Genomic DNA, 18,869 nt, shown 5'->3' with positions numbered 1-18,869 from the left:
TGTGGAAGAGCTGTAGTGGTGGTTTGAAGCGGCCAGTCTGACAGGGTGATCCTCGGGAGATCAAAGAATTCTCTCACCCTCTGAAGATCGTGTGGTGATGAGAAGACAGTTGATCTGCCCTCTTTTGTCATGTAGATGGAAAATGGATAGCCCCAGTGGTAGGTAATGTCGTTTTCACGGAGCACAGTAAGTAGAGGACGTGCAGCTTTCCGTAACTGGGGGGTTAGGCCTGAAAGATCCGGGTAGATGCGGATTTTAGCTCCATCAAAGTCCACCTCACCTTTCTGGCGCGCTGCCGCCACGATCTTTTCCTTTTCCCTGTAAAAGTGGACTCTGCAGATGATGTCCCTGGGTTTAAGAAGATCAGGGTTAGGCGGGCCCGCTGATCTGTGTGTCCTATCCAGCTCGATCTTATTGCCTGCTGGCGCATCAAGGAAGAGATTAAAGATAGCTTCTGTGGTGGCCATAATATCTGGGGCGCGGGTGGCTTCGGGAACTCCCTGTATGCATAGGTTGTTTCGCCGATGGCGATTTTCTATGTCATCTATTTTGAGGTATATGGCAGAGATGTGATCTGTGTGTGAGCTGATGGTAGCCTGTTGCGCCTCCAGGGTTTTGTCTACTTCATCTCATTTCTTTTCAATGGCCTCCACCCGTTGGACTATGTGGCTGAAGTCTTGCCTGAACTCGGCCATGTCTCTCCGGTGTGACTCCATGATGCGTGTGACGCAGTTCTTCAAATGTTGTTTGGTGGGCAGAGAACGTATATACTCATGGAGGTCAACCTCCATGTATGAATCTGCACCCTCCGAGGTTGTAGGGGAGGAAGGGTTGTGCACGAGTGTCTTCTGCGGGGATTTGGGAGAGTTTGCCAAAGATTGAAGCTTCGGAGATCTCACGCCACAAGGTGACTCTAATGGCGGGGATTTGCGGCCCTGTTCGGCATGAGGCAGGTTCGCCATGGGATCATCTACCTGTTGCTGTGTGGATGGCGAGAGAGCGGGTGACTGGTTCTTCTGCGAGGTAGGGCTATGTAGTGAAGTTGTTGGCGAGGAGATGCGGCCTTGTCCACCGCGAGGTGAGGTCGCCATGTTGTCTCCTTCTTGCTGTTGTAGCCTCCGTTCCAGTGGACGCAGAAACCGGAGGATTTGAGAGGAGCTTGAGCGAGGTTTTTAGCTGGAGTCCCTCTTCTTTCTTCCACCGCCCATGTGGAGCAGGACTTAGGCTGTTTTTGGCTGATTTATGGGTCTTTTGGAGTCAGGGCAGCGGGAGCTCAAGTGAAGTACGTCTTTACCCGGCCATCAGCAAGCCACGCCCCATAATAAAGTGTTTTTAAAGTATCTGAAATGGTTACAATTTCTGTTTTCACTTTCCCTGGAGCCTTATCACTTTACTGACTTGGAGGTGTGCCAGCATGACTCTGCTCTGATGTACAGGGAAGTGAAGAAAGCTTTTCTAAGTGAATGATTTTGATAGCTGCATTGATCAGCAGCAGCAAAACTGTTTCCCTCACACGGTCTGCTGCCTCTAAACTAAAGTTGGTCTCCAGTTGACATAAAATTTTAATGGCTGCTTCAACCACTACATTTCTATGAACTTTTGCTTTTACACAATTATATTACTTTGAGCAAAAACTATGTAGGCTAGCTATGTGGAATGAAGGGGGAGCAAAGTGTGGCAAAAATGCTTGTTCATCTAAGTACACTTAGGCCTGGAACCCTCTAAGAGCGCTTGCTAATGTAATGCTATGGGTGTGATCCCACTTGAGCGATGTGATTTTATAAAAAAAAAATACCCCATAGCATTGCATTATCAAAAGTTTTTTCAAATCACTGGCGCTTTGAAAAGGCTGCTAGTGGGTTTGACCCCTTAGAATGCTGGGCTAATGGCTTCGGTGTGGGTGTAGCTCTACCAAATCATACTTCCAGAGTTTTTACTTTACAGTAGTAAAATACACACATGGGAATGAGATTTAGGATAAATATAAGTAATAGGCACATTATAAGCATAAGAATGTTTTTGTGAATAATCGGTTTCCTTTGGTGTGGAAGTGAAACACTGGAGTGAATTTGCCGTAAAAATGTCAATAGTAAGCTAGGCTTTCAAGCTGGAAACAGTTGATAGACAGTTCTGGAATTTCTCAGCTCTTGTTCTTCCTTTCACAGCAATCAAGAATTTTGTGCTTCCATGCAAACTAATCGCCTATTAGTCTTTGTAGAAAGAAGTGACAAATGCAAATAAAACCGCTCTGTAAGAGATTATAATGGGCACCGCATGGACCCATTTGTCTCTGGAAGCTTATAAAAGAGCTGTTAAAAGACTGGGCTCAAGCCCAATAAAGAAAATAAGAATTTCTCAATACCATTTGGGAGGGGTAGCGGGTAGGCAGCAAGGGTGAAGAAAATCTAAAGTTGTATAAAACACAGTGACTCAAAAGATAGCCCTCTTCATTTCTATTAAGCTGAAAAAAAGATTCAAAGACTTGAGAATATTTTATTACAAGACTTTATATCAGGCTCATCACCACAAGGTGTATATATCTCTCTGGCCTAGTGCACACCAGAGCGTTTCCGCTGCGGTTTGCGATCCTCCTGCGGGTGCGGATCCGCTAGGGTAATGTATTTCAATGGGCTGGTGCACACCAGAGCGGGAGGCGTTTTGCAGAAACGCATACTCCCGGGCTGCAGCAGATTTTGGATTGCGGATGCGTTTCTGCCTCAATGTTAAGTATAGGAAAAACGCAAACCGCTCTGAAAAACGGCACTTCAGAGCGGTTTGCCAGGCGTTTTTTGTTACAGTAGCTGTTCAGTAACAGCTTTACTGTAACAATACAGGAAATCTACTACACCAAAACCGCTACACAAAACCGCAAAACGCTAGCTGAAACGCTACAGAAAAAGAAGAAAAAGCGTTTCAAAATCTGCTAGCATTTTGCGGATCTGCTAGCGGTTTTTGGTGTGCACCAGGCCTCTGTGTACAAGAAATTTGGCAAAGGATTCTGTTATCTGGGTTTTTTTACGTAATGTCATTAGAATAAAGTTTTCCAACTAAAGGAGAACTCTAGTCTAGATAACTGCGTTATGTGCTATGACTTGCTTGTTGTCCAAACCTCACAGAATTAGGTGTTGTCTGAGATTGCTTGATTTTCATGTGTCCAAGTATTAGGTATTCTCTAACTACCACTACAGTCCCACTAAAATATTCAGCCTCATAAATGTTTTATAGTTCATTCCGTAAAGTGTACCCGAGATGAATGAAGTTTTATGCATACCTGGGGATTCCTCCAGCCCCCCACGTCCTGATCGCTCCCTTGCTGTCCTCCTCCATTGCCTTGTTCCTCCGCTACAGTCCCGGTAACTTCGGCCAGTTGGGGCCAGTCTGTGAAGGTGCAGTGTGGCTGCACGTGCTCCCCCATTGTGCTCCCATAACCAGAAGCATTCTTTGCAAGCATAGTAAGACCCGGACTTTGTGGTACAGGGCATATCACTGCCCCAGAGGCTTATTGCAGTTTTCTCCCACAGGCACCACTCCTTATAACATAGGTCTTTCACACAGTATATATAAAAACATCTCAAGTCCCTGTGTGTTCCATTGAGCCACTTGCCAGGCAGAGAAAAAGGTCACTTCCCACCATGTTGCTCTATAAACTTGTCTTCGTTCACTGTGCAGCTGTACTTTTTGGCTTTCTCAGTTACAGCTGCTCAATCTGATACCGGGTGCAAGTTTCAACAGTACTCTTAATGCAAGCTTTACACTTTGGTTGGGCACACCCTGGTCAGTACTGCTACTAATGTGCATTAAATAGCATTTAAGGCTGCATTGCCAAAACTCCACCTCCTCATCTGCTGTAGTAAATCGGTATGATTTTCCCTCTCATGTAGGGCTTTGTCAAAAATACTGTTGATCTAACAGAATGCATTTTGATAGACTTCAATCATTTTCAGGGTCAGGTTATAATTTTCCCCGCCCGCTTATCCACTGGTTGCCTTTGTGGCGACCCACGTTTGTGAGTATAACCATTACTTTGTTGTACACCTGACTAATTGTCACTGAGATACTACACTATATTGGGCTCTCGGTTTACTTTTGTCTCCTTCAAATCTGGCTGTTTGTGGCTCCACCCCTTTTTCTGAATTTGAACCCCAGTCACCCAATGACCAACTGTACCAGGTTTGAGGCTTGAGCCATTAAAGGAGAACTGTAGTGAGAGGGTAATGGAGGCTGCCATATTGATTTCCTTTTAAGCAATACCGGTTACCTGGCAGCCCTGCTGAGCTATCTGCCTGCAGAATCACACCAGAAACAAGCATGCAGCTAATCTTGTCAGATCTGACAAAAATGTCAGAAACACCTGATCTGCTTCATGCTTGTTCAGGGTCTATGGCTAAAAGTATTGGAGGCAGAGGATCAGCAGGATAGCCAGGCAATTGGTATTGCTTAAAAGGAAATCAATATGGTAGGCTCTATATACCTCTCACTACAGTTCTCCTTTAACAGTGCAAGAATGGCAGCAATTAAATATTCCTCTTGAAAATCAATAGGTGAATTTTGACTTTTATAGGCTCCACCCACTTTTCTGAATATTAATCCCAGTGACCAAATGTGCAAAGTTTGAGAACCCTACCGTTAACAGTGTAAGAATGGCTGCAGTTTAAATTTTCCCAGTGAAACTTTGTTTCCGCCCACTTTTTGGTTATGGGGATAAAAAGTATCCTATTATATGTTATTCCAGGTACAGGTAGTCCTGGGGTTACGATGACGTCATTTCCACGTGGGGGAAGTTTGAAGAAGCGGTTTCAAACTTCCCCCAAGTGCCGGTGCCTGCAGCAGCAGAATTGCACTCACCTCCGTACGAGTCCAACGCTGTCTGTCCTTCTCTTCTCCGCATCCAGCTCCCTCTAGCCCCGTACAGCACGGCTTCGCTTCCTGTATGTCATGTGACAAAAAGGTTCCTGTATGTCACATGACATACAGGAAGCAATGCTGTACGCGGCTAGAGGGCGCTGGATGCGGAGAGAGGACAGATAGCGGTGGACTCGTACGGAGGTGACACAGAGGGGCAAAGTGACACAGAAGGGGCAAAGTGGCATAGAAGGTGCAATGAGGGACAGAATAGGCAAAGTGGCACACAGATGAAGCAAAGAGGCACAGCGGGGGCAAAGTGTGGGCATAAAGGAAGCACAAACGGAGGCACAGAGGGGGCAAAGCAGTGTTAAGGAGGATGTACAAACGGAGGCACAGAGGGGATACAAACAGAGTGGGGAACAAAAGGAGGCACAGAGAGAGGATATAGAGAGGCACAGGATGACAAACAGGCACAGAGAGGGACACTGGAGGCAAAAGGAGGCACATAGGATGCATAGGGGACAGAGATGGCACAGCGTTTCGACTTAAGAACGGATTCAGGTTGAGAACGAGCCTACAGTCCCTATCTCGTTCATTAACCGGGGACTATCTGTAATGTACTATGGGCTTGATTCACTAAACCTGATAACTCAAATATCACATCTTTTCAAAGTTAACACGCCTTATCCGAGTAGCATAGTGAGCGCTACGAACCCGCAGGGGCTCAGGGTAGGACGAGTGCCATTGCCAATTAGCAGGCATACGTTTGTAGCGCTCGCTATGCTACTCTAAAAAGGCGTGTTAACTTTGATAAGGTGCAATATCTTTGATAAGGTGTGATATCGTTTCATAAGGTGTGATCTTTGATAAGGTGTGACATTTGAGTTATCACGGTTTAGTGCATCAAGCCCTATGTGTGCGCCAAATTCCATTCAAATCTGTTCAATCATTGTTGCATAATTAAGTAAACATCCAAACTTTTGCATTTATAATATTAGTAAGATATTCAAAAAATACTTTATTCAATACAAAAAGTGCATATTAGTACATTTGCTTAAAGGGAACTCGACGTGAGACATATGGAGGTTGACATATTTACTGTATATTTTGGCATATAAGACACACTTTTTCTCCCCCAAAAATAAAGAGAAAAAGTCTGTGCATGCCATATGCCAAATTCAGGGAGTCCCTGACTTACAAATGCCCGCTGATACAAACCGCGGACATGTCAGGGACTCCCTGTATTGTCCCTAGTTTGCCCTCCTCTTCATCATCAGCAAAAGTCGATACTAGGGGAACAGTCTGTGATTGCTGCTGGAGCTATGGATTAGGTGAGCCATGCTGCCACTCCTTATAGTTATACATGGGAGGGGGGGGGGGGGGGGGCAGGGGAGGACACACCGGGGCAGTGGAGATAGAAGAAAAAATGGGGACAGAGGAGGACAAACAGGGGACAGAGGAGGACAAAAGGGGAGCACAATAATTCGGGGATTACATCTACAAGACGTCCCTGGACTGTGGAAGTAACCAGGTTTAGTATATTTTTTCCCCAGGTTTTTGCCCTCTAAACCTAGGTGCGTCTTATAGTCTATAGTCTTATATATGCCAAAAAATACGGTATTTCCTTTTAACAATGAACATTGCCTGGCAGTCCTGCTGATCCTGTGCCTCTAATACGTTTAGCCATAGACATAGAACAAAGATGCAGACCAGGTGTTTCTGACAAGATTAGCTGCATGCTTCTTTCAGGTGGGTGATTTCGAAATTACTCACCAGAAAGATCAGTTAGATTGACAGACCACTGGTATTGTTTCAAAAGAAATAAATATTGGAGCTTCCATATGTCTTTCCCCTTGGGAGCCTTTTAATTCAACAAGGTACAAAAGAGAATCATTCTTCTATTGTAAGATATTACATTATAGAACTTTGCTGCAGATTGTACGTATATGCGCGTCCATTTTGCAGCCCCTTCCCGCAAACAGGATGTGCAGGCGCATCCTGTGGTGTTCTTGTTGCCACATGTGCAGAACACGCTCTCGGCATGTCCAATGTGTGCACTTTTTTTTAACCTCCTTACCCTTTCCATTTCCCCACTCTTAATTGCCTGAGGAAGCAGGAGATTGCCTGCGAAACGTGTTGAAACCTATTGTGGAGTATGCCAATAAACTATTTGTTTCATTAATTGACAGTTTTCTGTGTCTGCTTATAGGAGGTAAGTCCACCACTGCCTCCCAAGCAATTTTTAACGATTTTAAAGTTTGGTTTTATTCTTCTGGCGCCTCTGTTCTTCTTCCTGAAACTATAACATGAATGTTATAATGTGCAGAGTGCACAGTGAGAATTGCTCCTGGTCATTTGGACATTCAAGCATAATTATTGTTTTTTCTAGTGTTGCGTTATACCCCTATTATAGTGTGGGCATTATGCAAAGCAGAAGAATGTTTTTACAGAAGGACCTAACAAGGACACAGCTCCAGACCATAGAAAATCCAGAATGCTGTTAAAGCGGACCCAAACCAAAAAATTTTTCTAATTAAAAATATTTAGTTGCACCACTCTGACACATACAAAGATAAATAAACACTCCTTCAAGCCTATGAGCATTTCAGTGCATGCTTTTCACCCTTCTCTTTTCATAGCTAGGGTTATACTGGGGGCAGCCATTAGCAATTCCTCCATTGCCGGACACCATCTACTCCACCAGTTTGCCGGAAAAATCCCGGCAATTTGAAAGGAAGAGAGGGGTTCCTGCAATAAATGTAAAATATTTTATATTTGTCATCATGCAGCTGAAAAAAGGCTGCTATTTATTATTATAATTTAGAAAATAGATTTTATTTCTGAAATCTTGTATTTTTAATTTGGGTCCACTTTAATGCCATATGCACACTATCAGTTGATTTCCAACATCCAAACAGGTACAGAGAAAAAATAGGATGTTTGACTGCATGACCACAATTATCACAGTAAGGGCGTTGCAGTAAGCATTTTACCGCAAGAGGCCACTAAGTCAATGAAAGTCTATGGAGACTTCCATACTAATGCAATGCGATGCGCTGCGATGGAAATACTGTAGTTACTTTGCTGCAACTGGGTTGCAAAGTCATCTGTGCCTACCGCACAGATTACGCAGTATTGCAAGTCTATGGCGACACAGTGAGTGCGAACGATGCAGCGCAGTGCAACGCAGCGTTCATGCGTGGACCGACGGAAATCAAGTAGACATACTTCCTGTCCAGCAGGGAGTACTTCACTGAATGGGGTCAGTCCTATGCACATTACCCTGTCGCCGCTGTCTGCCACAGGGTAATGTGAAAGGGGCTTTGGTGCGGTGCAATTCTTCTGCAGCGAACTCTCCCTTCACTGGAAAACCACACCACAAAAGTGTGAAACTGACCTAAAACAATGTGCATTTGCTTTAGTGATCACCTGCAGAACTGGTAAATTCTGCTGATCTAACAGATCAACACAAGCTTTAAAAACTCTTGTAAGGACTGGTGCAAACCAAGGTCTTGATTCACTAAACTGTGATAACTCAAATATCACACCTTATCAAAAATATCACACCTTATCAAAGTTAACATGCCTTATCAGAGTAGCAGAGCGAGCGCTACGAACCCACAGGGGCTCAGGGCAGGATGAGTGCCATTGCCAATTAGCAGGCATAAGTTCGTAGCGCTTGCTATGCTACTCTGATAAGGTGTGTTAACTTTGATAAGGTGTGATATCTTTTCATAAGGTGTGATATTTTTGATAAGGTGTGACATCTTTGATAAAGTGTGATATGAGTTATTACGGTTTAGTGACTCAAGCCCCAAGAGCACTTCTGAGCGCTTTTAACCAGTTCGGCCTATCTGGACGAGCTTCCTCGTCCAGATAGGCACTGCTGCTCCTGCCGCATGGTGCGCGCGATCGGGCGCGCTCCTGCTGCCCGCCGCTAGCCCCCTGATCAGTGAATGGGAATATAATTCCCATTCACCGATCTAACTTCCCCACAGAAAAACCAACGCTTTCTATCCAGAGAGCGCGGTATTTCTGCCCCCAGGAAACTTCTCCTCTGCTTTTTGGTTCCTGGATGCGAGATCGTTCGCATCCAGGACTTTTTTCACTGTGGCCATCTTGTGACCAAATAGTAAACTGCACCCACATACATTTTTAATTAAACAATTATATTATTTTACATTTAAAATTAGCAGTTTCCCTCCCACACCAAAAATGACCCACATAAATTTTTTATTAAAAAAAATAAATACAATGAAAAAACAAACAAAAACAACATAAATAGTTACCCAAGGGTCTGAACTTTTTAAATATGCATGTCAAGAGAGTATGTTATTATATTATTTAAAATTATAAGCTTATAAATAATGGACGCAAATTGAAAAAATGCACCTTTATTTCTAAATGAAATATTGGCACCATAAATTGTGATAGGGACATCGTTTAAACGGTGTAATAACCAGGACAGATGGGCAAATAAAATACACGAGTTTTAATTATGGTAACGTATATTAATTTTAAACTATAATGGACGAAAATTGAGAAATTAATTTTTTTCATTTCTTTCTTAATTTTCCTGTTAAAATGGATTTAGAAAAAAATAATTCTTAGCAAAATGTACTACCCAAAGAAAGCCTAATTAGTGGCGGAAAAAACAAGATATAGATCAATTCATTGTGATAAGTAGCAATAAAGTTATAGGCGAATGAATGGGAGGTGAACGTTGCTCGGATGCATGAGATTTTCGCCACTGCGGTGCTGAACCAGTTAAAATCGCTTGGCTAATGTATTTGAATGGGATGGAGCACACCAGAGCTTTTTTCCCAAGCGCAAATGTGGGTCCTGCAGTGCTAGATCAGAGCAATTTTCCAAGCGTTTTTGTTACAGAAGCTATTCAGTTACAGCTGTAATGTAACAAAAAATAAAAAAAATACTACACCAAAACACTCCAAAAATCGCTAGGAATGTTTAGAAAAATCGCTAGGCACATGCCTAAAGTCGCCTAGGAAAACCACTTCAAAAAGCGCTACGCTTTTGCAATTACGCTAGCATTTTTTGGTGTGCACTGGCCCTAAGGGCCCTTTTCCACCAGCGCGGTGGCTGAATCGCAAAAACGCAAACCGCTAGCGATTTTACAATCGCTACGGTTTGCTTTTTAACATAGGAATCGCGGTAGGTCATTTCCACTACCGCGATTCGTTTTTCCCGGGAACGCGAACGCGCGGCGGAGCGATATTTGCCGCGATTTTGCTATGCAGTGCATAGCATAGCAAAATCGCGGCTGCGAACATCGGGGAATCGCCGGTAATTGCGATTCAGCAATCGCTAGCGTTCAGCGTGAACGCTAGCGATTGCTAGTGGAAAAGGGCCCTAAGAGCTATCAAAAGTTTTCACATTGTGCTTAGATGGTCTAATGAATCTATTAACATTATTACAAATAAGGATTCAAACTGTATTTTCTTTAATTTTTGGTCTTAAATGTATTTCTAGGACAAAAATGAAGAGCCCTGCCGGAGTCCACTTGAATAAAACTGGTTTGGTACTTCTTTATAACATTACAAATCTTAGGCCATATCTCCCTCTGCTGGACAAACTAAAAAAAGCACAACTGAAAAATAGCAAATAAATACTGGTAACTGTTTTTATAATTTTTTTCTTAATTACAAAACAGTGGGTCATTGCTGGAGGTTACCAGGTGAGGGTCATGCCCACTTTTATTTATAGGCAGAAGTTTAAGTGTAAGTATGTGCGCGTGTGTGTGTAGCTCAACTGTGGGTTCCTTTCAAAGGCATGTAGCTTAAAGGGATACTGTAGGGGGGTCGGGGGAAAATGAGCTGAACTTACCCGGGGCTTCTAATGGTCCCCCGCAGACGTCCTGTGCCCGCGCAGCCACTCACCAATGCTCCGGCCCCGCCTCCGGTTCACTTCTGGAATTTCTGACTTTAAAGTCAGAAAACCACTGCGCCTGCGTTGCCGTGTTCTCGATCCTGCTGATGTCACCAGGAGCATACTGCACAGGCCCAGTATGGTCTGTGTCTGCGCAGTACACTCCTGGTGACGTCAGCGGGAGTGAGGACACGGCAACGCAGGTGCAGTGGTTTTCTGACTTTAAAGTCAGAAATTCCAGAAGTGAATCGGAGGTGGGGCCGGAGCATTGGGGAGTGGCTGCGCCAACACACTATGTCTGCGGGGGACCATTAGAAGCCCCGGGTAAGTTCAGCTCATTTTCCCCCGACCCCCCCTACAGTATCCCTTTAACTTTAGGCATAGCAATATTTCTGAAGCCTCAACCCCTTTCAGCCCAGTTTAGTAAGGATATTAATCGAGCTTTTAATTTATTTAAATCAAGCTAAAACCTTGTTAATTGATTGCTACATTTCTGTTGACTTTAAAATAAGCTAAATATTTATTTTTTAAATGCTCCTCAAGAAGCCAGGTTATACTGGGGAAGCTATTTATAAAGGTGGCAAACAGAACTAGAAAATATTATTTTTGCATATCCTGCATCCTTTTTTTGCCAACCTACCCTAATTATAACAGTGGGACTCAGCTGCTCCCTGAGTGCTGATTGCCACATTCAATTAACACCAAATATTGGAAATATTAGTTACATTTTCCTTATTTGTTTTATTTAGTATTTAATATTTATATAGCAAGGACACTTTCTACAGTGCTTTACACAGGATAGGTTCACAGTGGTTGCACACGTTATAATTAGTGTGAACTGCAATGGAGACTGGACATAAATACAATATCTGCTTGCAGCAAGTTAGAATAACACAATCAGTTACAAAGCAGTACTGTGAACAGGCTCAAAGAATTGGGCAGTGAGCTGACATGCAAAATTATTCTGCAACGCAACTGAGCACTGTGAAATCGCCCTGTCATGTGATCCGATTGACTTCTATAGAGGCAACAGCATTGCCTGCACTGAAATTTTTTATTTATGTTAATTATTTTGTTTCTACTTATTTTTTTTTATGAAAAAAAAATGGTCCAACCTTGTAACAATAGCTAAGAATATCAAAATCACATCAAAAATGTAAAGTAGATTTTCCGAACCTCAACTAACTAGCAGTCGCTATCAACCATCACAAATCTCCGGCAGTACTCCGGCAGTACTCACAGTGGTGAAGGCCCACAGATCGAGACACTCTGCCCCCGTCGCAACCCACTCGCCCTGCTGTCAGTATGATGGCAGAGCTCTGTGAGCCAGTCAGGAGCAGATTTCATTGGCTCCTGACCCTGTCATCACTGTAAGACAAACCCATTGGCTTACATTGATGATGGACAGGAGCCAATGAAAGCGGCTCCTAACTGGCGCACAGAGCTCTGCCGTCACAGAGACAGCAGAGAGAGGGACCTGTGGTGATGGGAGAGAGTGGTGGATCAGTGCAGTGAATCATTGGTATGCGCAGTTTTATGGTACCAGCAGTTTTTGGTGCTTAACCTTCCTGGCGGTAACCCCGAGCCGCGCAGGAGGTTTTCTCAGGCCCTGCTGGGCCGATTTGCTTACTTTTTTTTTTGCTGCACGCAGCTAGCACTTTGCTAGCTGCGTCAGCACACCGATCGCCGCCGCCCCACGCTCGATCGCCGCTATTCGTCGCGCCACGCCCCCCCAGACCCCGTGCGCTGCCTGGCCAATCAGTGCCAGGCAGCGCTGAGGGGTGGATCGGGACTCCCAATGATGTCAGTAGGTCCCACTCCACGATTCCGCCGTGAGCCAGGTCTCCGGTATCCCCTCCATATCTGCTGTCAAGTCCTGTTCTTCTCCGCATGCGCCGTGTGCCACTTGTCATCGCACTTCTGATGCCGGGAGCGCTGCGTTTGCAAAGTTCAATTCTCATTGAACTGTGCAAGCGCAGAGCGCTCTCGGTGCCGGGAGTGTGATACCAAGAGCTGCTCGGAGCAATTGTGCATGCGCAGAAGATCCCAACCTGGTCGCAGGTTGTGATCTTCTGGAGGGGAGACCAGGAGCCCTGACTGACAGTGGAACCACGCGTGCGACCTTACACAATTCTAAGGGCTGGATGAAGCCCCAGGTGAGTAAAACTTATTTTTTTGTAAAAGCTCTGCATCCTTTAAAGCAGAAGGAACAGCCATATTATCCCAGGAAAAACAACACATTTATAAGTAGATAAATACTACTTACATAACTTATGTATCATACTGTCCACATTCTGATTTCAGTGAATTATTTATAGTAAAAGATAAAACTGTTCCTAGCATTTTCCATTTTTTACTTCTTCTGGTGAAGCCAATCTTGATGTCATTTTATCATTTACTCTTTTTTTTCTCCTAGAAATTGCACTGTCACATCTAGCTTGCTTTGTTAGCACATGTGAGCACAGCATAGATCATATTTCACAGCTTCTCTCTTCTCAGCCTCCTGTCACGCTGAACTGCCCTCAGCCAATCAGTGAGAAGGAATGTGGGAGGGGAGAGGACAAGCTTCATTCTCATTGGCAATGTACAAAATAGAGCCAGGCTGACTGAGATGAAATTTATTAAAAGCAGAAATATTTAGGATTAGACTGGAATGCTTGCAATGCAGGGTTAGGTTGCAGGCTGCATAATAAATGCAGAACAGTGAGTAAATGGAATTTTATTTTTGTGGCTGACAATCCCAATTTAAAGCCCCTTTACTTTATCTAAAAACTAGCAGAATGATTAAAATACTTGGCGAACATGGAAGGAACTCAGGAAACAGTTCTCCAAATATACACTCACCAAAAGGATTATTAGGAACACCTGTTCAATTTCTCATTAATGCAGTTATCTAATCAACCAATCACATGGCAGTTGCTTCAATGCATTTAGTAGTGTGGTCCTGGTCAAGACTCCTGAACCCCAAACTGAATGTCAGAATGGGAAAGTAAGGTAATTTAAGCAATTTTGAAGGTGGCATGGTTGTTAGTGCCAGATGGGCCGGTCTGAGTATTTCACAATCTGTTCAGTTACTGGGATTTTCACGCACAACCATTTCTAGGGTTTACAAAGAATTATGTGAAAAGAGAAAAACATCCAGTATGCGGCAGTCCTGTGGGCGAAAAAAGCCTTGTTGATGCTAGAGGTCAGAGGAGAATGGGACGACTTATTCAAGCTGATAGAAGAGCAACGTTGACTGAAATAACCACTCGTTACAACCGAGGTAAGCGGCAAAACATTTGTGAAGCCACAACACGCACAACCTTGAGGCGGATGGCCTACAACAGCAGAAGACCATACTGGGTACCACTCATCTCAACTACAAATAGGAAAAAGAGGCTACAATTGGACAGTTAAAGACTGGAAAAATGTTGCCTGGTCTGAGGAGTCTTGATAGAGTCAGAACTTGGCGTAGACAGAATGAGAACATGGATCCATCATGCCTTGTTACCACTGTGCAGGCTGCTGGTGGTGGTGTAATGGTGTGGGGGATGTTTTCTTGCCACACTTTAGGCCCCTTAGTGCCAATTGGGCATTGTTTAAATGTCACTGGCTACCTGAGCATGGTTTCTGACCATGTCCATCCCTTCATGACTACCATGTACCCATTTCAATAGTCACCTTGGAAATCAGTCCAGCCACCTGGATAAGGCAGCACTAGCCGGTGCACTTTTCACTGCAGGTACACCACTCCTGCTAACCAACAATCTTCAACAATGTAGAAAAAGGCACTCCACAGGCTTCAAATTTTCGTTTGTGGTTTACTTGAACATGGACACACACATGTTACGGGTCACCTGACCCTTCCTCAAGTGTGTACATTTGAGGAAGGGTCAGGTGACCCGTAACATGTATGTGTCCAGGCTCAAATAAACCACAAACGAAAGTTTGAAGCCTGTAGAGTGCCCTTTTCTACATTGTTGAAGTACCATGTACCCATCCTCTGATGGCTACTTCCAGCAGGATAATGCACCATGTCACAAAGCTTGAATCATTTCAAACTGGTTTCTTGAACATGACAATGAGTTCACTGTACTAAAATGGCCCCCACAGTTACCAGATATCAACCCAATAGAGCATTTTTGGAATGTGATGGAACGGGAGCTTCGTGCCCTGGATGTGAATCCCACAAATCTCCATCAACTGCAAGATGCTATCCTATCAATATGGGCCGACATTGCTAAAGAATGCTTTCAGCACCTTGTTGAATCAATGCCACGTAGAATTAAGGGAGTTCTGAAGGTGAAAGGGGGTCAAACACCGTATTAGTATGGTGTTCCTAATAATCCTTTAGATGAGTGTATGCCATTGTGGAGACACCATGGTTTTACACCCAGCATGTCACACAGGGGCTTTATAGAATGGGAGAATAAGGAGATTTTAAAATGGGGAGATCTCTTATGTATTGCTGAAAATTGGTGGTATACTTTTAAAAATTAGCTTAATGCGAGGGATACCACAATCTCATTATCTGTATTATGCCCAAATACATTCATTTATACAAGCAAGAGTGGTGGACATGTCCAAAGTCTGGTCTATAAATTATTTTGATGTATTATTTTCACCAACTACGCATAAATTATCTGTAGCTGACATACAGCTGAAAGTCACACAGTTGAAAAGTTGGCATATGGTAACCCAAAAAGCTGGGGTAAAGATATTACAGATAGGACAAAAATATTGGAAGGTAGTGTGGTTTAAAGGCATTTAATGGCTAGTGAAATCTGGAGGTAATCACGTTTAAGATATTGAATAGGGCAAAGTATGCCTTTAATGTCAAATGTAATTACCCCTCATTTATGACTAATCACAACTGTAATTTAATCTCTCAGCTGTATCAGCTGGCTGCCTCTGCAGAGCAGCCAATTTGTAAACAGAGGATGTTAACACTAGGTCTGCTTCCATGAAAGCAGGAAGTAGACACTGCAGATTTTTACAGGATTTGTATCAGGTGCAACAAAGACATTTTTCTTTAAAGTTTATTATGCTGTTGCTTATCTTTTAGAGCAGAGAGGAAGTTCTAAGTTCAGGTTCAATTTAAGTGTTTTTGTTGTGTTGGGCTACTTTCTCAATTGGACTTTAACTCTGCAATAAGAATGTGGTCTCTTACAAGGTTTCCATTTCTTTCTAGGTCAAAATCAAAAGAATATTCTGTGTTGGCAATGCAGAACAAATGTTTATGCATTATGCATAATGAAAAAAAGTGTAATCACTATGAAGCAAGCAAAAAAAAGGAACAACGGGAGGAGACTAATATACACAGCATATGGAGATACACTGTCCTGGCGCCACAGACGCATCAAGCCCATTGATTCCTGTCCTCACTGACTTACAATAGGTCTCATATCATCTGACCAGATGCACGGAAAGGAAATACACTCCTTTGTGAGAAATGAACACCTCTAACCAATTACAGTATTCAAATCAAGCACCAGTTTGATAGAAGTCTGAAGCTGGAGGGGCAGTGTATAATATGAGAGGCATTCAGCAACTACAATGTGTCTTCATGTTAAATACCTTCTGACATTGAGTAACCAGAGCCCAGTAATTAATACTGATGAAAAGTGAAAATGCACAAGAGTGAAAACTGACATTTAATAACAGGAAGAGGACAATGTGAATCAGTCATCGGGGGCAGGGAACTAACAGAGAGTTTTAGCTAATTGGGATATGTGCTTGATAGCAGCTGAATACCCTTGTCACAAACATGTCTTGGCAAGGGGAAACTTCAGGCTCTGTGTTTCCATTCTGACTTTCGATAACTCGGAGATCTGGCCTGGCTCATATTCAAGCTCTGTAGGAGTTGTGCTGAAATCTGTCACCAAATGCCAGCCTCTGTTAAATTGCTCTCAATCTCTCCGACTGCTTATGTAGACAGACTGGCCCACCAGGTCTTTCTAGGTTGGCAGAATTAAAGACAGACACACAATACAGTAAAATGTATCATCTACTAAGCCAATGGAATGCATGTGATGATTTTTGGGAAACTCAGAAGTGCAAACTAACTTGTGACTTGCTGTATGCAGTGCATTTGTTTAAATATGTGCATACACATTGACCAGGCTTTGAAATAACGTGTTATAAGGTGTGCGCTGCGCATTACTTACAGTAAGAACGCAGCCTTTGATACAAATAGAAGAAAATGTGCACATGTATGCATCTTTCTCTATGCAACGTCCACCATTTATCAAATAAATTGGACGCAGCTGTACAATGCAATGGCCAATGTCATGTTTGACAGTACTGTGCACACGTGGAAGTGCTTGCTTGTCAAAAGTGGGATTAAAAAAAAAAAAAAAAAAAAGGCTTGCAAGCGTTAACCCCTTGTTCCCTAGGGGGTTGCAAGGGTACTTTGCTTTTCAGTACAAACATATTAAACCCTCTTCCTTACCAGGCTAAGTTTTACAGTTCTGCAAGGACTTTGCTTGAGTTTATATATTTTTTGTCAATGTTTAGTCTATCCAAACAAATTAGAAATCTAGGTACTTATCCGTTAGCCGGGCGCATCCGGCAGGTGGCGCTGTTGTATCGAATTTCGATGCGCTGGGTTGTATCTAATTCCATTCATACTTCAACGTAGTACTGTGTGAATGGAAGCGCCGCAGGTGGCGCTAATTACATTGATACGTTGATAACAATACAGTGTTAATGGCAAGGAATACATTGTATTTGAAGTGGCCGGCACTGGCACTTAATGGAATTCAAATGAAGGCGGCGGCAATGTAACAGATGAAGCCGCCGCCTTCGTCTGTTCTTCTTCTCCCCCTTTGCCCTCTCTCAACTATACAACCCTGCCAGCTGGGGGGGGGCACACCTGTCCCCCCCCCCACAGTCGTTCGTCGCAAGGAAACAAGCAGGATTCCCTGCCGCGACGAACGACTCTGGGGGGAGACGCATGTCCCCGCAGGCTGCCAGCATTGTAGAAGCGAGAGGAGGGCAAAGGGGGAGAAGAAGAAGAAGAACAGAGGAAGGCGGCGGCTTCATCTGCATTGCCGCCGCCTTCATTTGAATTCCATGTAAAAGTGCCAGCCACTTCAAATACAATGTATTCCTTGCCATTAACACTGTATTGTTATCAACGTATCAATGTAATTAGCGCCACCTGCGGCGCTTCCATTCACACAGTACTACGTTGAAGTATGAATGGAATTAGATACAACCCAGCGCATCGAAATTCGCTACAACAGCGCCACCTGCCGGATGCGCCCGGCTAACGGATAAGTACCGAAATCTACTTGAGAGTATTGTACTACATTTCAGCAGAAATCAGAAAAAAAAAAATCAGTGGCCTAACTTCTTGGATCATACTTCCAATAAATAAACTGATAATGGTGATTTCTCTCAGCAAGTGATCATAAGTAGATTTTTAACTCGGTCAACAAAATTGATTAAAAAATTTTTTAACAATCTATGGGTAACCAATATGATCATCAAACTAACATAGTATAGTGAACTGTGCTTGGAAACACACCATACAGGGAGTGCAGAATTATTAGGCAAGTTGTATTTTTGAGGAATAATTTTATTATTGAACAACCATGTTCTCAATGAACCCAAAAAACTCATTAATATCAAAGCTGAATATTTTTGAAAGTAGCTTTTAGTTTGTTTTTTGTTTTAGCTATTTTAGGGGGATATCTGTGTGTGCAGGTGACTATTACTGTGCATAATTATTAGGCAACTTAACAAAAAACAAATATATACCCATTTCAATTATTTATTTTTACCAGTGAAACCAATATAACATCTCAACATTCACAAATATACATTTCTGACATTCAAAAACAAAACAAAAACAAATCAGTGACCAATATAGCCACCTTTCTTTGCAAGGACACTCAAAAGCCTGCCATCCATGGATTCTGTCAGTGTTTTGATCTGTTCACCATCAACATTGCGTGCAGCAGCAACCACAGCCTCCCAGACACTGTTCAGAGAGGTGTACTGTTTTCCCTCCTTGCAAATCTCACATTTTATGATGGACCACAGGCTCTCAATGGGGTTTAGATCAGGTGAACAAGGAGGCCATGTCATTCGTTTTTCTTCTTTATACCCTTTCTTGCCAGCCACGCTGTGGAGTACTTGGACGCATGTGA

General features: G+C 43.2%; 1 long non-coding RNA gene across 1 annotated transcript; it reads left to right on the top strand.

Annotated features, from left to right (window-relative positions):
• The first annotated feature begins 4,971 nt into the window (after positions 1-4,971).
• On the top strand, positions 4,972-16,992 carry LOC137534017 (uncharacterized). Its single transcript, XR_011024274.1, has 3 exons — positions 4,972-5,046; positions 10,336-10,477; positions 15,905-16,992. It is a non-coding gene; the product is annotated as an uncharacterized lncRNA (long non-coding RNA).
• The last annotated feature ends 1,877 nt before the right edge of the window (positions 16,993-18,869 follow it).

Source organism: Hyperolius riggenbachi, chromosome 10, assembly GCF_040937935.1.
Source record: "Hyperolius riggenbachi isolate aHypRig1 chromosome 10, aHypRig1.pri, whole genome shotgun sequence".
In the NCBI taxonomy this organism is placed as follows: domain Eukaryota; kingdom Metazoa; phylum Chordata; class Amphibia; order Anura; family Hyperoliidae; genus Hyperolius; species Hyperolius riggenbachi.
The sequence above is the reverse complement of the archived record's forward strand: the minus strand, read 5'-3'. Positions and strand labels throughout refer to the sequence as shown.